At 44.1% G+C, this 24,653-nt stretch overlaps 1 protein-coding gene across 3 annotated transcripts in view; it reads right to left on the reverse strand.

Moving 5' to 3' along the window:
• The window catches only part of CACNA1E (calcium voltage-gated channel subunit alpha1 E), a 505,628-nt gene extending 484,330 nt beyond the window's left edge, over nucleotides 1–21,298 (reverse strand). For 2 of the 3 annotated variants that reach the window (XM_081914516.1, XM_081914515.1), the window contains exon 1: nucleotides 20,965–21,298. The gene's annotated coding sequence lies outside the window, so the exon portion shown is untranslated. The remainder of the gene's footprint in view (nucleotides 1–20,964) is intronic. The other variant, XM_081914517.1, reaches the window with a different exon arrangement.
• Between the last annotated feature and the right edge of the window lie 3,355 nt (nucleotides 21,299–24,653).

Here is a 24,653-nt window from a genome sequence, read left to right on the forward strand (position 1 = left end):
GGGTGGCGCTGTGGGTTAAACCACAGAGCCTAGGACTTCCTGATCAGGAGGTCGGCGGTTCAAATCCCCGCGACAGGGTGAGCTCCCGTTGTTCGGTCCCTGCTCCTGCCAACCTAGCAGTTCAAAAGCACGTCAAAGTGCAAGTAGATAAATAGGTAGAAGCAAAGTTCTTAACCCGAGGTACTATTTCTGGGTTAGAGGAGTCTGTAACCTGAAGCATCTGTAACCTGAAGTATATGTAACCAGAGGTACCAATGTACTGGTACTAACTAGTACGTGGGTGGCACTGTGGTCTAAACCACAGAGCCTAGGGTTTGCTCTTCAGAAGGTCGGCGGTTTGAATCCCCGTGATGAGGTGAGTTCCCATTGCTTGGTCCCTGCTCCTGCCAACCTAGCAGTTCAAAAGCACATCAAAGTGCAAGTAGATAAATAGGTACCACTCCAGTGGGAAGGTAAACGGCATCTCTGTGCACTGCTCTGGTTCGCCAGAAGCGGCTTAGTCATGCTGGCCACATGACCCAGAAGCTGTCTGCGGAGAAACGCCGTCTCCCTCGGCCTATAGAGTGAGATGAGAGCGCAACCCCAGAGTCGATCACGACTGGACCTGGTGGTCAGGGGTCCCTTTACCTTTAGTCTACAGTGGTACCTCGGGTTAAGAACTTAATTGGTTCAAGAAGTCTGTTATTAACCTGAAACTGTTCTTAACCTGAAGCACCACTTTAGCTAATGGGGCATCCTGTTGTTGCCGCCGCACGATTTCTGTTCTCATCCTGAAGTAAAGTTCTTAACCTAAGGTACTCTTTCTGGGTTAGCGGAGTCTGTAACCTGAAGCGTCTGTAACCTGAGGTACCACTGTACTTTCCAAAAAAACGCAAGCTACTGGAGGCACACACTCTCTGCTTCAGGACCTCTTCCCTTTTTCGTTATCCCTTCCACAACTCCTCCCCCCTCCTCTGTCATTCACTCACCAAGGGGGGGGGGGAGAGGGAGGGCTGCAATCGTGGGGGAAGCCTTGAACAGAGAACACAGATCACTTTTCCAGCGTACAGAAGAATGTGGTGGGGGCAGCAACAATTTTGCCGAAGACAGCATCATAAACTAGTCTCCTCACACCCACAAAGTATCACGGAGGGGTGGGTGGTCGAAGCTAATGACCTACGTTGCAGAGTTGTAAAAACTACCGAAGGAATGCGTGCGAGAAGCGTTATATAAACCCTGACAATGACGGGGATGGTCGTTGTTCTTGTTTAAGCAGGAACTCCATCCTACTCTGCATCTGTTTACACGATCCATAACACTATTCAATGAACTCTTTCATGTCCCCTCTCTGTTTTCTTAGTAATCCTCCTCATATGCTTTCCTCAGGGAGCATTGAGCAAGAAGGACGCGGGTGGTGCTGTGGGTTAAACCACAGAGCCTAGGACTTGCCGATCAGAAGGTCGGCGGTTCGAATCCCCGTGATGGGGTGAGCTCCTGTTGCTTGGTCCCTGCTCCTGCCAACCTAGCAGTTCAAAAGCACCTCAAAGTGCAAGTAGATAAATAAGTACCGCTGTGGCGGGAAGGGAAACGGTGTTTCCGTGCGCTGCTCTGGTTCGCCAGAAGCAGCTTAGTCATGCTGGCTACATGACCTGGAAGCTGTACACTGGCTCCCTCGGCCAATAAAGCGAGATGAGCGCCGCAACGCCAGAGTCGGCCACGACTGGACCTAATGGTCAGGGGTCTCTTTATCTTTACCCTGGAAAAACCACCCAGGAGAACGGCTTGACCCTGCTCCTCTTCTCTAAGTTGTATTTGTGATCTATATTTCAACCTGCTTTGTATTGTATGATGTGCATTGCCTAGTTTGACTACTCCCGCTATTGAAACTTACATTGGCCTGAGTTCTTGGTGTGCTTTTTTCTTGGTATATTTAATAACAAGAACTCCAACTTATTTATCGCCTAGTTTGAGGCCTCTATATCGCACATGTGTTTCCACAAACAAACATATTATACCTAGCAGCTCCATGACCACTGATGTAAAAATTGGGGTTTGGCTTTTGCTGCCCAACTCCCCATGGGGCTCTGCGTCCCCTAAGTCCATGTTTGGTCAGAGAAGAATGGATGGAGGCCGGATCCAGTGGAAAGCAAGGCACATCTTTCTTTTTCTGTCGCAGCAGAGTTCTCTCCCCTCCTTTCAAGGAGGGAGAGACCCTGAACAAAAGTGTGCAAGAACCTTTAAAGACTTTGGACATTGCCCAACCCCCTTAGCCAAAGACCACTCCAAAATCATCATACATACACCATAGGAGGCAGTCTGCAGCAGAAATCCTGTTTGCCAGGGTACCTGATAATGGTCACTGATTGCATTACCTGGATAGCCTGGCCATTCTTTTGTGCTGTTAGTATTGCTTGAATCCAGGTCACAGGCTCACCCTATTCATACACAAATATGCCCTGAAGATAGGACTTGTAAGCAAAAAGACAGTGGAAAGGCTTTCCCCATTTGCCTCCCGCACTGCAGAGGAATACTTGAGGTCATTGGGAGAGTCAAAATGGCTTCAGGATCGTTCTCCTGCACTATTTCAGGCACATGGTTTATATATATTTAGATATGTGTGCATTTATGAATATTCATTCTATATTTGAGACCTTAAAATTCTCCTAACACCGCAGTGCAGAGTGTCTTCTCTTTGCACTAGATTGTGAGCAGGGGCCTTGGAAACCGGAGCCGCGTGGGTTCATCTGCCTTAATTGCCAGAGTGACTCCTCTTCCCAACAGAGAGAAAACAGCGTGATTGGAAGGCAAGAGGCCAGCCCTAGCGCAGCCCAGAGCCTCATCCTGCAATCCAACCCAACCTGACAGGGGCACAGCTGGGGGTGCAATCAGCACAGCATCGAGCCAGCGCACCCCCTCCAAGCTCGCTTGCTCCCTCCCCTCCTGCCACTGGAGTCTCTGGAATCAAGCACAGTACGAAGGAGAGGGGTGGGGAGATAGGCAGTTAATTAACAAGCCTCTTCTCCTTGTGAAACCCACTTACGTCCGGTCCCAGGAGGCAGGCTCAGAGCAGAGGAGAACAGAGTGCTCCAGCCACCAGCTGAGCAGCTGACTGTCACCATCTGGTGTGGCAGAAAACCTGAAGGGAGGGGGGTTAAAAAGAGCAATCAAGAGCATTTTGGCAGCCCTGGACTGGCAGGAGGCAGTGGCGTAGCGTGGGGGGTGCAGGGGGGGCCGGCTGCACCGGGTGCAACATCTGGGGGTTAGGGTTAGGGGGCGCAAATCCATGGGTTAGGGGGCGCAAATTACTTGCCTTGCCCCGGGTGCTGACAACCCACGCTACGCCACTGGCAGGAGGGGAGCGTTCCACTTGATCAGCAAGATGGCTTTTGTCTGGGGACATAGGCTCTTGTGCAGGGATGCTCCTTCCAGGGCGCTTTGCAAGAGACAAGACCTTTTCCTGCTCTTTGCTGCAGATAGTGGGTTGTTGGTGTTGTTGTTTAGTCAGTGTGGTGTAGTGGTTAACGGCGGTGGACTCGTAATCTGGGGAACCGGGTTCGCGTCTCTGCTCCTGCACATGCAGCTGCTGGGTGACCTTGGGCCAGTCACACTTCTCTGAAGTCTCTCAGCCCCACTCACCTCACAGAGTGTTTGTTGTGGGGGAGGAAGGGAAAGGAAAATGTTAGCCACTCTAGACTCCTTCGGGTAGTGTTAAAGCGGGATATCAAATCCAAACTCTTCTTCTTCTCTTCTTAGTCGTGTCTGACTCTTCGTGACCCCATGGACCAGAGCACGCCAGGCACTCCTGTCTTCCACTGCCTCCCGCAGTTTGGTCAAACTCATGCTGGTAGCTTCGAGAACACTGTCCAACCATCTCTGTCGTCCCCTTCTCCTTGTGCCCTCCATCTTTCCCAGCATCAGGGTCTTTTCCAGGGAGTCTTCTCTTCTCATGAGGTGGCCAAAGTGTTGGAGCCTCAGCTTCAGGATCTGTCCTTCCAGTGAGCACTCAGGGCTGATTTCCTTCAGAATGGAGAGGTTTGATCTTCTTGCAGTCCATGGGACTCTCAAGAGTCTCCTCCAGCACCATACAGTCATACCTTGGAATAAATATGCTTCAGGATAAGTATTTTCGGGTTGCGCTCCTCAGTGACCCGGACGTAATGGAGCGTGTTACTTCCGGGTTTCGCCACTCGCTCGTGTGCGGAAGCAGTGAAACGCGACCCGCGCAGATGCGCTGTCACGTCTTACGTTCTGTTCAGGATGCAAATGGGGTTCGGAACGGATCCCGTTCACATCCCGAGGTACCACTGTAATTCAAAAGCATTAATTCTTCGGCGATCAGCCTTCTTTATGGTCCAGCTCTCACTTCCATCCATCAATACTGGGAAAACCATAGCTTTAACTATACGGGACTTTGTCGGCAAGGTTATGTCTTTGCTTCTAAAGATGCTGTCTAGGTTTGTACCAATATTCATTATGCGCACATGCTACCTCTCCAACCACAATGCCAAGCAGGTTGTGACAAACGTTAAAAGGATCCTTCCAAAGCGGATCAACTTGGTGAGGGAAGAGCCGATGAGATTCAGCAGAAGGAAATGCAAGCAACAAAAATAACAATCCGAATTTCACATTCATGCTTCTTAGATCTAATTTCCCTCTAAAATATGAACAGTGTGCACAGGAAAAATTCAACTCTCTCTCTCTCTCTCTCTCTCTCTCTCTCTCTCTCTCTCTCTTTCTCTGCTAGACCTCCAAGTCGTCTAATGAATGTGATTGGCAAGTGGGCTCCAGAGAAACAAAAGGAAGTACTTATTCATGCAATGCATAATTTGATTATGGAAGTGATTGCTAGAGAATGCAATAATGGCTACTAGCATAGATGGACTCAAAATAAGGACTCTTTGGTTAGCCATCTAGATTAGTCATGGATAAGTAATAACGGAAGCTGCACACTTAGAAACTGTGAGCTTCTGAGCAGCAGATTTTGTGCTTGAACTAAAAGCGCAGGAAGCAGTCTGGCCTGCTCTTCTGCTTTCAATAGTGGCTTGATATGTGCAGAACTCTGCAGGTGAAGCTTTCAACGGCACAGAGACTAAGCATTTGTCACCTGCTGGTGTCTGCCGTTAAAGGCACAGCAACAGAGGCCAGATGAATATGTGCCAATCCCAGAACTAATGCCACGAAAAAGTAGCATGGGGTTACCTGAAATTTTGCATTTACATGGTACTTTAGAGTGCTCAAAGCACTTCAAAATTGCTCATTAGCTCTTACAACAACCCTGTACAATAAGCTACTGCCATCACCTCCATATTGTAGAGAAAGGGTGGCTTGCTTAAGACTAAGCTTCAAGGTTGAGATTTGAAATCAGTCACTTTCCCAGTTCACATTCTTACCACACTATCCTAACCATGTCTACTCAGAAGTAAGTCCCATTGAAATTACTGGCCAAGGAGGGATAAGATCTTTTTTATGTACGCCACAACGGCAGCAAGGATTCTCCTAGCAAAGTATTGGAAGACACAAGAGCTACCCACGCTGGAAGAGTGGCAGGCGAAAGTGATTGACTACATGGGACTGGCAGAAATGACCGGCAGAATCCGCGACCAAGAGAAAGAGACTGTGGAGGAGGACTGGAAAAAATTTAAAGCATATCTTAAGAATTGCTACAAATTTGAGGAGTGTTAAAGTGTTAAGGGAGAGGAAGATGTATAATTACAGCTATATTTATCTTCTTTTTTCTTTTTTGATGCAAAGTGAAATTGAAATGAGAATAAGTTAAATTTTGATTGATTAAAAGGGTTGCTGAAAAACTGGATAACTAGGATGCAAAAAGGGGAAGGTATGGGGAAGTCTGAGAAAAGAGGCTTATGAAAATGAGGTTAAGAAAGCAAAATTTATGTTTTGTTTGTGTCTGTTGTTGTGTGTTTTGTTTGGTGTGGTTTTGATGTAAAAATTGGAAAATTAATAAAAATTATTATATAAAAAAATAGAGTGCTCAAAGCACTTCAAAATCGCTCATTAGCTCTTACAACAACCCTGTACAATAAGCTACTGCCATCACCTCCATATTGTAGAGAAAGGGTGGCTTGCTTAAGACTAAGCTTCAAGGTTGAGATTTGAAATCAGTCACTTTCCCAGTTCACATTCTTACTACACTATCCTAACCATGTCTACTAAGAAGTAAGTCCCATTGAAATTACTGGCCAAGGTCCACAAAAGACGAATGTATTTCAAGGTGAAAACTTGAATGTTCACTGTAATGGTTATATGGGGTTGCTCATGCGTAAGTTGCCGCCACTCCTGGCTAGGTAGCCTGGTTAAACCTTTCCTGGCTGGACAGCCCTTCACTTCGTGGCTGTTTCAGTCGCTAGCAGAATCCGTCAGTGGGCGTTTCTTGAACTTCTTCCAGCAAATAAGTTCTTTGACGCCAAGTCTACGCCTACTTTCCCTGTGCGGAAGTCTTCTGCGCAGGGTGGGTGTGGGTAGCGGAGGACCTGTGCTCTCCCCGCTGGTCTCCGGCGAAGAGTCCTGGAGCCCTCTCTCCGATTCTCCCATCCGCCCCCCTTTATCCCTGGTGCTACGCTGATTTCCTTCCCCAGCCGATGTGTCCCCTCTCTCCCTGCTTGGCCCTTCTCCGGCATCGCTTGGGAGCCCTGCCTCCACTTCTGGCTCTGATGTCAGTTCCCTGACATTCACTTTAAGTTATTAACTGGATATTTTGGAAGGGATTGGAAAGGGGCAACTTTTATGATATGGTACCAAAAGGTGCAGCAGACTGCTTTAAATGAAAACTTACAAATAAGCAAAAAAAATGGCAAGAAGATATATAACATGGATAAACTTACGGCAGAATGGTGGATTAAACACATGAACAAACTATGCAACAGTGGGCTTCCTATGGCATAAAATATTTTGCCTGGTTGGCTTCTGATACTGAGCTTTTTTTTTCTTTTTCTTTTACCGGGTAACCTGGATTTTGTACTTTCTTTAGTTATGTTCTATAACATGGCTATATTCTGCATTGCATCATAGTTATTGAGGAGTGGAGGATTTGTGTGTTGCTGTTTAAGCTTTACAAAGAAAAGCAATATGTGTCTTTTTAATAAAAATAAGTCCCATTGAATTCAATGGGGCTTACTGCCAGGCAAGTGGGGTTCGGACTACAGCCTAAGCCACTATATTGTGCTAGCTCTCGGTTCATAAGAAAAGTCCAGCTTCTCAGCCTGTTGTTCGAACTTGTGGTGATCAGTGCCAGTCCCTACGTGGCTTGTGGCTACAGCATGTGCCAAGTCAGAGAAACCCTGCATCTGAAAATGTTCTTCCCACACATTTTGGCGATGCTCAGAGATCTTCTCCTCATGCCAAAAAGCATCTTTTTGAATGGAACCAAATTTAGTATGCAAACTGAAATCTCTTGGGTACAATGAGCATCCTTCCAGGTGCAAGGTCTTTTAAAGAAATAAAAATTGGCAAAATAAAAACTGTGCCTTTGCAGGGCTGGGAAGGCAAGAGTTTGCCGGCGCAAAGCAATCACAACATTAGACAGTTAAAACAGTGTGGTGGTGTTAAAGTGTCAAAGTGTGCTGCTCAGCGAGATCTCTCTGTCTTCCTACAAGTTTCACTGAAATCTTCTAGATTTGTAGGTGTCGAAATAAATAATAATAATAATAATAATAATAATAATAATAATAATAATAATTTATTTATACCCCACCCATCTGGCTGAGTTTCCCCAGCCACTCTGAGCAGCTTCCAATCAAGTGTTAAAAACAATACAGCATTAAATATTAAAAACTTCCCTAAACAGGGCTGCCTTCAGATGTCTTTTAAAAAGAAGATAGCTGCTTATTTCCTTCAAATCTGAAGGGAGGGCGTTCCACAGGGCAGGCGCCACTACTGAAAAGGCCCTCTGTCTGGTTCCCTGTAACCTCACTTCTTGCAATGAGTGAACCGCCAGAAGGCCCTCGCCGCTGGATCTCAGTGTCCAGGCTGAAAGATGGGGGTGGAGATGCTTCTTCAGGTATACTGGGCTGAGGCCGTTTAGGGCTTTGAAGGTCAGTACCAACATTTTGAATTGTGCTCGGAAACATACTGGGAGCCAATGCAGATCTCTCAGGACTGGTGTTATGTGGTCCCGGCAACCACTCCCAGTCACCAGTCTAGCTGCCACATTTTGGATTAATTGCAGTTCCCGGGTCACCTTCAAAGGTAGCCCCACGTAGAGCACATTGCAATAGTCCAAGTGGGACTTGGACCACTCTGGTGGGCAGGTAGGGTCTCAACCGGTGTACCAGATGGAGCTGGTAGACAGCCACCCTGGACACAGAATTAACCTGTGCCTGGACAAGAGTCCTCCTAGGCATTTAATGCATAGGAGGGAATCTTGATGGAGGTAGCTTCTCCTGCCAATGCAAGAAACACTACAATGAGAGGACTTGCTCCCAGTTTATTTGCTGCATATATTCGCTTCCTCTCTCCAAATGTCTGAACTTATGTACTACCAGATGCATATCTGTAAACTTGTAAAGAATAAATTCACCTATGGAATTCACTGCCAAAAGGCAGGTTGGAGACCACTCATTTATACAGCCTTTAAAAGGGGGGGGGGACAATTCCCTGGAGGGCGGACCTCACAGCTCAATGGATTCTCCATATTCAGAGGATTGGATACTTGGATGCTGGGGGTGTGGAGAAGGAGGGCTTTTCCCTTTGTATGCTGCTCAAAAGCTTTCCAGACCAACCTGGCCCAAAACATTTTGCCGCCTGAGGCAAGGGCAAAGATGGCACCACCCAACATCACCAATTCCACATACAAAAGCCAATTGGATTGGCAGAAGACCATGGCAACAGGACAACATAGTCCACTGCAGTTGAGGGCAGCAGGCTATTTTAGAGGGACGTCAAACAGGCTCTACCACACAGATAGCTCTGTCCTTCAGCACCTCACCAAGGCTCCTTGCTCCTCAGCATTTTCTCTCTCTGTCTGCCGAATGGTAGGGCCGGCCCTGTTAGATCAGATCACCTTTGGTTTGATAAAACAAGACCTATCTTATGTCTGTTTCTCCCTTTTCCTGTTACATCCTGTCCAGAATTGAATCTAACAACTACTACCCTTACCCCAAGGTGATCCTTAGCAGCCATTCTGTTATGTCACTTAGCATAAACCAGCTCTACTTCCCAATTTCTTTTCTTCCCTGCAGAGTAAAAGGTTTGCCATAATGTAACCAAGCTAACATCAAATTTACCCTTACGACACTCAAGCCCAAGAGAAGAAGCTCTTGACGTTATGAGCACAAGACAGCATTCATTACAGCACTGCTCTCATGTTATGCTCCTGATGGGAAGTACATCTTGGGAGATGCTGTCCCACTTCCCCAAGTCTTCTGTTTGCTTTAAGAACAAAACAGAGATAGGGCTCTGAGAGAAAGGGGAAGGGTAACTTTAAAAAAAAATTGTGTGGCTTTAAAAAACATAACATTTCAGCTGTCACTAAAAAGTCATCAGTGTCTCTTTGAGTGAGTGAGTGATTCACACCTCTGTATGAAATGTTTCTGAGTCATTGTATGGGATTTAAGTGGGTGGGCTGCATTGACTCAACCTTCAAGCGGGGGTGTGGGGTGTTGAGAGACGTTGCAAGTCAATATCAATATAAGAGTTATATTTATATTGAATAAGATATTGATGCCCTCCCACTGGGCAGTATTCAGTTCAGGTCCTGGGCTCCAATTTTTTCCCAACACAAAGCTCTGCAAGGGGAGCAAGACTGAAAAACGGAAGGGCAAATCAATCCAGACATTGGCGGGGGGTGTCATTATTCTGTTACGGACTATCTGGACCTCCTCTACTCCCAGCCCTCTGTCAGAATGCTCCATCCATGTATCCCAGACTTAAGTTTCATTTCTCTCACTGCCAATCCAGAGTGCTGGTTTTGACCAATACAGAGTTTTATTTGACTCTGGGCTATGATACCTTTCAGACCACCTTTCAGCTGGCCTGGCCCTCATCATTGGAGGCCCTTCTGTGGGTGCTTCTTCCAAGAGAAGTGAAGAAGGGTGGTGACAAGAGAAGGGGTCTTTCCATTTGAAGCCCCACACCCCCACTTTGTAGATCATTCTCTCCTGGGAGGCTCACCTGGCCCTGACATTGTCATCTATTTAACACCAAGTGAAGAAGGCTTTATTCTCCCAGGAGTTCAGAACTGGATATTGTTCTGGTTGTCATCTTATTTGGGCATCAGCTTGTGTTCACTCAGTTGTTGAGTGGGGAGGTATTTTTTCCTGCCTTGAGACTGATTTTTGTGGCAATTTTTTAAGTATTGTTTTCCAACATGTATATTTTATGCCTTGAAATTAGGAGTTTTGCTACTTCTTTTTAGCTGTTTCATTCATTCCTTCATATACGTGCATGCATACATCCATGTTTTTCTTTCAGAAGTCTAATATGTGAGGCAAAGCTCCCTCTGAAATCCACTGCTTCTTCTACCCCTTAGGTCAAGGAGATATTTTTTATATATAGAAGCAATGAACACAGAAATGACTGCTAAACTTCTGCTATATTTCCAGAATTACATTTTACATTATGTGAAAGATAAGATGAAATGAGGATTATCTGGTAAGGAAACACCAGGAAAACTGAATAAAATGCTGTCTGGATGCAGCCAGTGGCAGAGCAAGCCGATTGGACGTCTGGGGCAGCATGCGTGCCCTGTGCCCAGGGGCAGGGCCAGCCCCCCCGTGGGGCGGGGTGAGCCAAGGCAGGATGCTCCGTGGGGCCTCTGAAGAGTCTGCCTGCCTCCTCCCGCTCAGCCGCCCTACAGCTGGGAGGGAGGTGGCGGGTGGACCGTTTGGGGCAGCGTGGAGCCTGTGGGTGCCCAAGCCACCGTGTCACTCCCAGGAGCGTGGCTCAGGCACGCTGCAGGCCGCACAGTGAGTGCCTCCTGGCATTTTGTAACCCCCCTCAGTGGTGACACCCGGGGCAGCCCGCCCCCACCGCACCCCCTTCCTCCGCCCCTGGATGCAGCCTAAGTTTACAAAGTGCAGACCTGCCTGAATGGAACATCCTTAGACGGCATGGCAAAACATTCACCTCTCATGAAACCACTTGGTAAAATTGCTTGAGGAACGTTTAGCTCTGCAGACTGAGCAACTGCTCTTTGGTCTAGGAAAGAAACACTAGTCACAGGAGGAAGCACTTGGCTGGAAGCTGTACCTGGGATCTGAAATGGATGCCAGGTAAGAGCTGCTCTGGCAAACATAAGCCACAGAAACTCTTCAGCAACCATCACACAGATATTTTCAGCAGGAGGTAGAAACTTCCTCTCTCTTCGAGACCAGGGAGAAGAGATGGTGGAACAAGACTGGGAAACTTAAAGTTTATTTATGGAAATACTGTAAAATTAATGAGTGATAGAAAAATGTTGGAATGAAATTTTATGGCCTTAGTAGAAATGTTATAAGGAGTTAAGCATATATAAGTATTCTAGTTTTAATGGAAAATAAGGATAAAAATATGTTAAGATATTTATAGTATGACAGAAAATAGAGAAATATGGAAAGGATTTGCTGAAACAATTAATAGAAGTGGAATACAAAAAGGGAGGTGAGAGGAAGTCGATGAAACAAGGGAATGAAAATAGAGTATGGAAAAGGTGTGATGTATATTTTTAAATTGTTTTTGTTTTGTTTAGTGTGGGGCTAGGGTTAGGGATAGGGTTTTGTTTAGTTTAATGTGTTTAGTTTAATGTGTTAAGGTTGTGTTGTGTATTGTTTATATTTTGTATTGTATTGTTTTTTCTGTTTGTTTCTTTTGTTTTTCTCTTTTGTTTTTTCTTTCTTCTTTTCCTTTTTTTGTAAATTCTAAAAGTAATAAATATTATTTGGAAGGGGGAAAAAGAAACTTCCTCTCTCTTGCCAGACAACGCCACTGCAAAATACAGGGGTATTTGCTGAAGGACTAGTGTAATTATTCAAGCTGGCCCAATTCCTAGATTACAAGCTGCTATTTCACATACCATTGAACAGCATGTGGCCCTTTAGCACATGCTAGAACAACTGACGAGTTACTAGAAAAGTGGTCCTTTCCAATAGCGGAATACCATATCCACTGGCAGGATATCCATGTCTCCCTGTACCCAGCTTGCTCCAGCTTCTAGCTCACACATAGACATCTAATTTTGGAGTCCTTATTTAAAGTGTCCAGTTCTACTTTTAAAATCTTTTCAGTTTATCTTACACCCTGCAAAATGAGCATTCTGTTGGCAATTGGTCTCCTTTAACAGATGCAACTGGACTGTTTTGAGGTATTTATTTTAAAATAAATAATAGTAATAATAATGACTAACACCGTAACACATGCACAGTTTTGGAATGCTTGAAAATAAACAGCTCAGTTACACTGCAAAATGTAGCACACTGCATCTAAGATGGGCCTGGTTCTCATGAAGTCAGTAAACCAATGCCAGGGCTGTGGGTGCATTGCACTTGGGCAAAAAAAATGAGAGGCACAAATACAAGATGGGTGACACCTGGCTTGAGAGCAGTACATGTGAAAAGGATCTAGGAGTCTTGGTTGACCACAAACTTGACATGAGCCAACAGTGTGACGCGGCAGCTAAAAAAGCCAATGCAATTCTGGGCTGCATCAATAGGAGTATAGCATCTAGATCAAGGGAAGTAATAGTGCCACTGTATTCTGCTCTGGTCAGACCTCACCTGGAGTACTGTGTCCAGTTCTGGGCACCACAGTTCAAGAAGGACACTGACAAACTGGAACGTGTCCAGAGGAGGGCAACCAAAATGGTCAAAGGCCTGGAAACGATGCCTTATGAGGAACAGCTAAGGGAGCTGGGCATGTTTAGCCTGGAGAAGAGGAGGTTAAGGGGTGATATGATAGCCAAATATATAAAAGGATGTCACATAGAGGAGGGAGTAAGGTTGTTTTCTGCTGCTCCAGAGAAGTGGACACGGAACAATGGATCCAAACTACAAGAAAGAAGATTCCACCTAAACTTTAGGAAGAACTTCCTGACAGTAAGAGCTGTTCGACAGTGGAATTTGCTGGCAAGGAGTGTGGTGGAGTCTCCTTCTTTGGAGGTCTTTAAGCAGAGGCTTGACAACCATATGTCAGGAGTGCTCTGACAGTGTTTCCTGCTTGGCAGGGGATTGGTCTCGATGGCCCTTGTGGTCTCTTCCAACTCTATGATTCTATGATTCTTATGAATAAAGACCTGAGCTCAGTGATAGAACACCTGCTTATCATGCAAACAGTCCCACGTTCAAACCCCAGCATCTCCAGGTAGAACTGTGGGAGCCCCCCCGTCTGAAATCCTGCTGAACTGCTGCAAGTCAACACTGGCAATGCTTTTGTAGATGGACCAACGTTTCATTTCAGTATATGGCAGATTCCTTTCATCCTTCCATTTGAGGAAAACAACATTACAGTACAGGTGTCAGGGTGAAGGGATTGTCTTCTTGCTAAATTGTCAGTTTTCTTTGTACTATTGGGCTTTGTGTGAGCTCTCACCTGCACTCTGACACAAGTTGACCATGACAGAGAAATCTGGACCACAGAATCTGGTAGCATCCCTTGGAGACTAGGAATGAAGCACACTGTATGTTTAATGCACATTCAAAGCACATTCCTCCAGCCTCAAAGAATTGTGGGCAATGCAGTCCACCCCTCACAGAGCCAAAATTCCCAGCCACCCTTAATGAACTATGGTACCCATAATTCTTTGAGGGGGAAATGTGCTTTGAATGTGCTGTAATGTATAATTCTATCTCTCTCCCCCCCCCCACAAAAAAACTTCTGTAAAATGTTATTACCAAGAAAATGTGTGCAATATAAGAAATGACTGGCAGAATCCGAGACCAGGGAAGAGAGACGGCGGAAGAAGATTAGAAGAAATTTAAGGACTATCTCAGGAAATACTGCAAAATTAATGAATGTTAGAATGATGTTGGTTTAGAAAGTAAGTGGTTTTCAGCTGTAATGATTAAGTAAAAAGAAAAGAAAGGTTAAAAATTAAATGAAAATTAAGGGAGAGGATTTGTTGAATTAATAATTAGAAATTGGAATACAGAAAGGGGAGGTATGAGGAGGTCGGGGAAGTAAGTTATAAGAAAATAAGGGAACGAAACCTTATTTGTTTTTAAATAGTTTTTAGTTTTGTATTTTGTTTTTTTATATATATATCTGTTATTTTCTGTGTTTGTGTTTTGTTTTTGCTATTGTTTTTTTCTTTTTTCTGTATAACTCTTAAAACTTTAATAAATATCTTTTTTTTAAAAAGAATGTGTGCAATATCTTTAAGAGGGAGCAGTGAGAGAACATCACTAGAAGCGCAGAGGTGTTGCAGAAACAACTTTTTGTCTTGGTGTGCACAAATGGCAGAGGGGCACGCAATGGCGAGAGGTAGAGTTCCACCCGAGAACTCATGTCACAAACTGCAACAACTACTATTAAGTCAGAGGTGTAGCATAGCACCACACTCCACAGTTCAACTCATGGTGCAACAATTGTGACGGGGGCTCGGGGGGGGGGGGAGTGCATGACCCTTTGCCCCAAACCTCCCCAGTATTGTGGGTCTGTTCTGCAGAACACCCTCCAAATGGTTAATGGAGAAACCCCCATCCCTGATGAATTTTGTGAAGACTTTTGAAATTTCAGCAGTAAGCTTTTCTGATTTTATGGTTAATCTTAACTGGTTTATCTCTCTCTCTCTTTCGTAAGCTTGTTGAATGCTCCATAGAAGCTACACTGCTGTGAGTATATAAATGGTTTAGATAAATAAATGAAAATAGAAAGCTTTTTTAAGAAATAAAGTAAAATAAGCAATATGAGAACTTTGGAACTGTTTTGGGAGATTACATTGTCTGGACCACTGATAACAAATGAGTGAGTAAACATGATTTGCATTTGGGGAAAGCCTTCCTCAGAAAATAAGAGAAGCTGGAAACATTTGGACATATAACACGAGAATATCTTTTAGACTCCCCACAGGCCTTGTCTGCATGTGAGTATTGTTAATGTGGGATAGAAAGTGCATGAGCATGCTGTTTGAAATTTCTAGCAAGTATACAGTGGACATTCGAATTTCAGACACAGGCAATGCACCCTACACTGTTTGACGTGAATGTGCCTATAGCTCTTTTAAAAAATAAAATAAAATAAGCGGCTTGGATATACCGGTACATCCTTGGCTGCTCCCCATGGTGCTGAAATTCTGCCTCTCTGCACCACATCTCAACTTACCCTTAGCAAAGAATGTACTCTCTTCCCTAATTGGTTTTTAAAATAAAGAAATATAAAATATAAAATATAAATATAAAAATATAAAAACCATTGGTTTTTAAAATAAAGAAATATAAATTACACACACACCATCGCTGCCACCAAAGAAACTGACAAAAGTTAGAACCCCATTCAAAAACACTTGGGACTGAGTCTCAAGGATTCTTGTGAAAATCATTTCCAAGTAAACATACACAGTTTTTGGGCTGCATATCATGGAATTAACCAATATACCCAATTTGCATAATTATTTCAGCTGCTGCATTTTATAGCATAGTCTGAGAATTTGGGTTACTTTAGGACAGCATTCTGGAACTCCCTAAATGTGCCTCAGTACCCCAAGCCAAATTAGCCTACATAATGCATATTGTAATGGGGGCATAAGCGGAGAGGTTGTGTGAGCAAGATAAGCTAAACCCTTGGTGCCCCCAGGGAAAAGCTACATTTTACATGGATCTCCATATCCCAATAAGTCAAGAGAAAGAGGGGCAATGTGCTGCAGCAGGGAGAAGAAAGAAAAGGAAAGCGATGGCCAGTGTTTCCCACCAAACACTGCTTTGTAATGGAAGATACAGAAGCCAGGAAAGTTACAGAATCAGAATAAATGTATCAAGACCCCAGATCTTGGGACCAATTATTCACACCAGCATAATTCAAGGCATCCTAATTAAGGACTCTTCCCTTAGTTAGTCTTGCAGAAGCAAATAGGAAATGAAAAGGGACGTCAAATAAAAAGCTAACTTTAAAATTAAAAAAAGTCTAGGAAAACAATATCACTTTGGATAAAGAAGGCTGCTGTATTGACACATGGTAACACAGCCAGATTCTGCCATGAGGATCAGAATCTCTAAATTGATGGAGACAGAACAGATTACAGGAGAAGGAGATGTCAGCCTAAGGGTTTCCACAGCAGCATATTCCTGAGACGTCGCCAGTGAGCTGGCTGCAGCGAAGACCAAGCCTTTTTGTGTTATGATCCACAAACCACTTTTGCCAGGTCTAAAAAGTTGGCACTAAAGTAGATTCACTATATATCTATATCTATTTAATCTATATCTATCTATCTGTAAGGTAAAGGTAAAGGGACCCCTGACCATTAGGTCCAGTCGTGGCCGACTCTGGGGTTGTGGCGCTCATCTCGCTTTATTGGCCGAGGGAGCCGGCGTACAGCTTCCGGGTCATATGGCCAGCATGACTAAGCCGCTTCTGGCGAACCAGAGCAGCGCACGGAAACGCCGTTTACCTTCCCGCCGGAGTGGTACCTATTTATCTACTTGCACTTTGATGTGCTTTCAAACTGCTAGGTTGGCAGGAGAGGGACCAAACAACGGGAGCTCACCCCATCGCGGGGATTCAAACTGCCAACCTTCTGATCGGCAAGTCCTAGGCTCTGTGGTTTAACCCACAGCGCCACCCGCATCCCTATCTATCTATATGAATATATATAGACTCTCAATAGAAAAACTTTTTAAAAATAACATGCTGAAGTTAAAATGTCGGGCAGCTCAGGGTAGACTAGTAGGTGTGAGCAAAGTCACATTCACTGTATTCAATTGTGCTCTGCGTATTCCTGAGAGACATTCTCTCTTGCATAGGCTGAACTTTTGGCCTTGCTTTGTATTTAAAAATGACAACTTCTCTCAGAACTCAGGGTATGTGTGCCTGCACATGGAAACATGCATCTGACAGAGTGGGCTGTGTTTGGTGAGATTTACTTACTAATAAGTGTGTTTAGGACTGCAGCCCAAAATCTGCCATTGCTGTTCTGCTCTCTTTGCTAAAGTTAATTGACTTCCTCCTTGCTATACGCAAATCTTACCTGGCTCAGTTTAATCAGATTGCAGACGGAAACTCTATAGCAACTGAGTTAAAAAAAAATGCACCTTCCCTCTTTATGCTACAATGTGACATTTGGCTTTCCTAATGATCTTTAGTATTCTACTCACCTGATTTAAGTCTCTTCCAGATATACTGCGCTGCTGCTTCATTATTTGTATTTGTACTTCTGTTATGTTTATTTTATTGATTTGTTTGACTTCAATAAAAAAAGAATTAAAAACATAAAGGTTTTTTTTACAAATTTAATTAAAAATGGTTGTTTTTATTGCACCTTGTTTATTCTACGAATAACTTTATTGAGGAAACTTGTGTTTTTTTTAAGCAGCAGCACAATTTTGTTGAAATACATCAAAACAAAAGCAATCTTGAAAAGGTAGATATTGTCCACCAGTAATATACTGTAGAAAGGTAAATGATAATCCTCAAATTTCAACACCCCCCCAAAAAAAGACAGAATAGATCTGGCAAGTTTTAAGAAGCTAGTACAGCAAGCAAGGCAATCTGATTAGAGGAAGTGGTTTAAAAAAACAAAAACAGCTTCCCTAATGAGTGAGTGCCTCAAGAGTGTGTGAAGCACTGCACAGATAAGCACGTTCAACATAAGTCTAACCTGAATCTAGTTTAGGAATCAAATAGTTGATGATTGGGGAGCAATAGAAGCCCTGGTAGCTGAAAATGCAACAGCTATTGGCAACAGTCCTGTGGAAAACCTTTCGGTACATAAAATGCTACTGAATTTGACTATCTATCCCATGGGTAGGCAAACGCCTTCAGAATCCGGCCCGCGGACAGTCCGGGAATCAGCGTGTTTTTACATGAGGAGAATGTGTGCTATTATTTCAAATGCATCTCTGGGTTATTTGTGGGGCATAGAAATTCGTTCACTGAGGGACAGTGGACTGGCCCCCTGCTAAAAAAGTAGTTTGCTGACCCCTGATCTATCCCATGAGTGGGGAACCTGTGGTACTCCAGGTGTTGCTGCACTACATACAACTTCCATCATCCTTACCACTGGCTATGTTGGTCGGTGCTAAGGGCAACTGGAGCCAACAACATCTGGATGCCAAAAGGTTTGGCATTCGTTATCTCTAGCCCATTATTATCGGCACTGTGTGGCAAAGTAGCTCTCAGGTAGAGTCCCAACCTTGCACCCAGAGGTTTTTTAAGAAACAAAAATGCCAAGGATTGGACCTATGACCTTCACATGCAAAGGAGATTCCCTGTCATTCAGTTATGGACTCCCGCTGATCAGCCATGGCCATTAGACACTGATGGCCGGTCCACCTCAGGCCCCCAAATGTCTCTGGTCATCTCTGAGGTCCTCTACAGGACTAGCTGCTCTTATTGGAATAGAAAGGATGAGGAATTTGCCAATTCCAACTAGAATTTGCCATAACTATTACTCTTGAACAGCCCTGCTGAAAATCAGCAGGACCTTTTGTGTGGCAGTAGTTAAACCACAGAGCCTAGGGCTTGCCGATCAAAAGGTTGGTGGTTCGAATCCCCACGATGGGGTGAGCTCCTGTTGCTCGGTCCCTGCTCCTGCCAACCTGGCAGTTCGAAAGCACACCAGTGCAAGTAGATAAATAGGTACCGCTCTGGCAGGAAGGTAAACAGCGTTTCCATGCACTGCTCTGGTTCGCCAGAAGCGGCTTAGTCAGGCTGGCCACATGACCCGGAAGCTGTACGCTGGCTCCCTCGGCCAGTAAAGCGAGATGAGTGCCGCAACCCCAGAGTCGGTCACGACTGGACCTAATGGTCAGGGGTCCCTTTACCTTTACCTATCAGCAAGGCCTTAAGGAGCTACCCGGGTGCCTCATTCTCAAAAGTATTTTCCCGATTTTGTTGGGGCGCCTAGATTCCCCACTCCTGCTCAAAAGCACTTGATGCTTTGATTTTAAAAAGGGTTAAACACAGGTCAAAAGGTTTTAGAACAAGGCTGGACATCTCTTTTGGGAGGAGAGCCTTATAGATTGTGGTCTATCAGTTGCCATTTTGCTGTGCAACCTGACTCCTCAGAAGTGGTCTGGCTCCAAAATAAAGATTGTGCCATCTGCCCATTTGGAATTCACAATTATGAAGAACATGTGTTCAGGCATAGCATTAGAATAAAAAAATCAGTGAAGAGATTCAAGACTAAAACATACAAGATCTGTGCTCCTTTAAAAAGTTTGCCTGTTGCTGCTGCTGCCGCGGCTGTTGTTGTTGTGGGGGGGGGGGGTTGTGGGGGGGACTTGCAACCGTTCCTTGATTAAAATTTGATGGAGTTGCTAGGGGCCAGATAAAAACTGCCCCATGTATTATGGGTAGCCAATTTGCCAATCTCAGTTTATTTAAATGATAATGGTCCAATCAGTGGCGTAGTGTGGGTTGTCAGCACCCGGGGCAAGGCAAGTAATTTGCGCCCCCTAACCCGTGGATTTGCGCCCCCTAACCCTAACCCCCAGATGTTGCGCCCAGTGCGGCCGGCCCCCCCTGCACCCCCACGCTACGCCACTGGGTCCAATATCCAATATTAATTGGATATTGGGTCAATTGTAGGGACTATGCAAGTCTTCTGAGGTTACTGGTGAGACCAACATGACTAGCCAGGGGTGCAGCATAAACTTCTTGAATTTTCTGCTACTGAGGAAGACCAGAGTGAGTCAATTATTCCTAATGAAAAACATTTCATGACTGTGCTACTGTGTCTACAGAATATTGCAGTAGTCAAAGCTTTTTATACGTTTGTCCCAAAGAACGGTGCTCTCAAATCTATCCCTAATTGTACTGAGAAGAGGATGAGATAAAAAAAAAGCTTTCAGAAAACTGATTCACCCAACGAAAGGAGAAATGATTCATGTATGGTGTGATGGGAACACTTTTACAAAGCACATGGCTGGAATGTGACATGAGTTGGCTAAGAAGCCCCCTCCAGGAGCCCCAATGAATGGAGGTCCAAAAAAATTGTGAATGGAAGCAGATGATGACAACTCCAACACTAACGAGGCAGCAATTAAACAACTAAATTGCTGTGTGATGAAATATGCAAATCAGTATGATGCTAACTTAATTGTGGGGTAGGAGGGGGGGAAGAAAAACTAAGACATAAGAATTCAAGAAATTAAGGAACCATTTCCCTTACATCCTGCAAGTTCTGAAAAGGGTTAACCATCCATCAATCTACCTGTGACTCTTAGCTGCAGTTCACCTTAAAAGGATCCACCTTAAATGAATGAGTAACCTCCAAATGTAGGAAGGCTACCTTAATAAAAACTTTCTCCAGCCAGAGCAAAAGCATCTTCCTTTTAAAAGTTCCACTTACAAACTTTGGGTGGGGGATGAAAGTACAAGAAAAATCCACCTATAAAAGAAGCCAGGGTCGAGTAAAGCCCTAAGAAACACATGGCCAGTATAAAGCAGAAGACGATACTGTACTCCTAAGGATTGCAAAGAACCCGTTCTGACCAGGTTGCTGTACCTCTAAATCAATATTAGTAGAAAGCACCTATGCATAATTCTAAAGTTCCTAGCATTGCCATAAAGAAATGATAACACGAAAGCCAAAAGGATTGGAGATGGAATTCTGCAACGATTAAAATCTATTCTTTAGATCAAAGGCAAAATGTAGCCACAGTTCACTCAAAGGGAAATTGGTGGAAACTGGAAGCCAGCCAGCCATTCCTCTCCAACAGGTAGCAGCAGCATTACACTGAGATTAGCTACTACTCTAGGATTCCTTCTTCTGCAAGGTATAAAACACAGAACGCCAAACAAGGGGGGGGGGGGAATTAAAGAGGCATTACCTACTTTTAGTAAGCTAGCAATCTACCCCAGACAGCCATTATTGCAAACAGAGAATCTAAAATAAGCTCTTACCTTGAATAACATGCATAGCTCCTGGAACTAGGCTATGATATTATCCCAGAGACATTATTTGTAATAGAAAGATAAAATAAGACTGAAGGAAGGAGGAGAGACGGAGGGGAAGAGAAGAGGTGGAGGGAAATAAATAATGAGAAGAGGACTGGGGAAGGAGCGGAAAAGGGAAAGGAGGGAGGAGAGGTGGGAAGGGGCAAAAAGGAAAGGAGGAGAGGGGAGGAAATGAAAATAGAGACAGTAAAAAATCTGTCTCCTGCCCACACGGTGGAAAAGAAATTTCTGACAAGCAAAAAGAGAGAGAGAGAGAGAGAACTCACGCACATACCAGAGGGGGCAGACAGGGGAATAACAAAGCAGAACAAGGGAATCAAGAGGAATAAAAAATGGTAAGACAAATGTCTAGACCTAAAGCACACAGAGGAGATGGGGAGGTGGAGAGTGAAATTGAGGGTTTGCCAGGAGTGCCATGCTATTTTGCATAATTAGAGTAGTAAACAGCCATGTGTCTGGCAATTTAGGTCAGCTGAGTTGTTAAGAATGTGGGTGAATTTGACAGGGAGCAAGGCGGAGCGTGGACCGACCCAATATCACACCAGACTTCTCAAGAATAAAGAAGAGAGGTCATGTTGAGCCTCTCTTATTTGGCTGCAAGTTGCAAAAAGGACGTTCGAGGCAGAAAAAGTGCTGTCTCTGGGAGAGCTCTCCATAATGGGCATGCACAGGTATAAGTTGCTGTGCGAAATCTGATATTGCTAAAATGCAAAACTGTGTGGCTAATCAAACGCTCTTTCAACCTAAATCTAAGCCTTTGTTGCTCACATTGTGTCCAGCCGTAACACATCTATGGCTCAGTTTGTCAGAGAGAACACACACTTGTTGCTTCCACAAATTTCCATGGACATTTTCTGAGAGCAATGTTCATTTCCTCTGGAGCTTTTTTATTTTATTTTGGAAGCTCCTAAATATACTAAGTATTTGATCAAAATGAAGCAACCTGATAGCCCCAGGATACTTAAAGAGTTTTATGGGTCATTAGCAGTGGCAACAGCAGCTTGAGATGAACCCAGAGGGCCACAAGGGACCATTGCATTATCTTGCAGCTTTTTTCCTTAACAATAAGATTCAGCCAGCCAGTTGGAGTGATAAAGCAAGCAGGAACATCATATTACCTCCCCGTGGCCATCTGATTCTCAGGACCAGGATTCTGATCTCTGGCATGATCTATTCCAGTTTGAACTCAATGCAACACAGAGCAGTTGTGTTCTTCAGAAGGTGGAAGGGTTGAAGGTATGATATGCCCCAACTTCTCCTATTTACCAAGACAGCCCCCATTGTCTGGCAACTCCTGCTGTAAATTACTGCCCTTCTTTTTGCAGATGCCTTGTTCAAAAATGTCTGATGTTGTCCTTCATCTCCTTCCCCAGGGTCTCGATAAGTTAAAATCCTAACCCTAACCCTAAACCTATGACTGCTTAGCACTGGGCTTCTGGGTTGGAGATTTTTCTCCAACCCTCTCTGCGGGGTGACCAGAGCGAAAACATTTTGATTAATGGCACCCTGTTTTTGGAATTCCCACCCCAGAGAGACTTGCCTGGCATCAATGTTGCTTTTGTCTCAGTGCCAGGAAAAGAAGTCTGTATTTCCCCAGGTTTTAAAATGTATTAATACATTTTTAATGCTGCTAAGGGTTGCTGTTTTTTTGGGGGTGGTATATTTATCTTGCTTTTCTCAACTGCTCTGGAAGCACACCTACTTTTCTATATTCTGGTTAATCTTGGCTGCTTGTTAACAATGGAAGAGTTTTTATTCCTTAACCCACAATCTGAAGTTGGACAGTGAAGGAAAGAAAGTTTGATCTCCTCTTTGGAGATGCAATAGCATCTCATTATTCTCCTCTCCACATCTTCTACATTTTCTTTTCATTTTAATTTCTTTTTGATTTTGACATTATTAGCAACCCAAAAGTGCACTAGCAGGGTGTTGCATCATACCATAGAGCAAGCAAAATAAGCAATAAATATTAAGAAAAGGAAATGGTAACAAACTAATGTAAATCAAGATACCAATATGCCCCAAGTTGATATGGATGGTGAATACTGAGCCATCTAGATGAGAAGCCTTTCCTAGACAGTTGACTGTTGGCTCTGGTGCAAGAAATGAGCAGCAGAGGAACTGGGTGTGTTCAAGGCTCTGGAGTGGCTCTGGATATTATGGAGTAGAGGGGCCTACTTCCTGTTTTCTCCAATAAAATAATAACAACAACAACAACAACAATAATAATAATTTAATATTTATATCCCACCCATCTGGCTGGGTTTCCCCAACCACTCTGGGCAGCTTCCAACAAAACACTAAAATACAGTAACCTATTAAACATTAAAAGGGCTGCCTTTAGATGTCTTGTAAAAGTTTGGTAGTTATTTTTCTCTTTGACATCTGGTGGGAGGAGGTGGTGTAGTGATTAAGAGCAGTGGACTCGTAATCTGGGGAACCGGGTTCGCTTCCCCGCTCCTCCACATGCAGCTGCTGGGTTACCTTGGGCTAGTCACACTTCTCTGACGTCTCTCAGCCTCACTCTGTTAGCTGCTTTGAGACTCCTTAAGGGGAGTAAAGGGTGGGATATCAAATCCAAACTACTCTTCTTCTTGTTGTTGTTGTTTTTAGGTGCCAGCTCAACCAAATTGCTGTTCAAGCAGGGGTTCAGCCTGGCCAATGGTTGGCAATTTTAGAGCCCTCCGGATTATTATTCAGTGTTCATCTGATTTGCATTCATGATGTTATCAAGAGTGTGCTTTGAATACCATTTGTGCCTGCCCAAAGAGGCAGACATGCTTCTTTGTTTCAATAGGTGCACGTCTCATACTTTCCTGCTAAACTCTTCCAACTTATTGATCCACAAATATTCCAGGGGGGAGGGGTGTTGTTTTTGTTTGTGTCCATTGGGGAAGAATTGTAAACAACAAATAAAGCAGAATGACATGTGAATGATCCAGTATAAATCTACCACAAGTGCACTATTATTGTGTAAATGACATATTGCACAATATATCCACAAAGAAAACACCAGTCTTCTTTTTATTTCTGTCTCTGCTGACATTAGATTCTTATTTTGCTTTTTGTGTTTTGAGCGCTCTTCACAAACAAAAAGAGTGATAACTGTACACAAACAAACGTATACAATTTTGGAGGCTGACAATTCTCCCTCATGAACTGAAGGTTCATCTGTCTCTGGTTGGTGGATCTTGGGGTTCTTGGGGGGTTGGATAGCAAACGGATCCAGCAAAGTTGAAATCTGTCCACTCTGATGTGCATCAGGCAATCAGGTGTGCAAACTCTTGTCCTCTGAGGATCAGAGATGCCAGACCCACCCAACTGTGTTAACTGCTGCACACATACAATTGGTCCTTAATTTTATTTAGTTTTGTTTTAACGTATTCCACAGACTCGGGGCAGATTGCAGCTATTTCATCAATAGTTGTCCCCATCTCCAAAGGGATCTCAATTTAGATTTTAGATTTAGATGGCATAATAATAATAATAATAATAATAATAATAATAATAATAATAATAATTGTACAGTGGTGCCCCACAAGACGAATGCCTCGCAAGACGGAAAACCCGCAAGACGAAAAGGTTTTCCGTTTGCGAGTTGCTTCACAAGACGAATTTCCCTATGGGCTTGCTTC

The sequence above is a fragment of the Podarcis melisellensis genome (genome assembly GCF_964234715.1).
Source record: "Podarcis melisellensis genome assembly, chromosome: 6".
In the NCBI taxonomy this organism is placed as follows: domain Eukaryota; kingdom Metazoa; phylum Chordata; class Lepidosauria; order Squamata; family Lacertidae; genus Podarcis; species Podarcis melisellensis.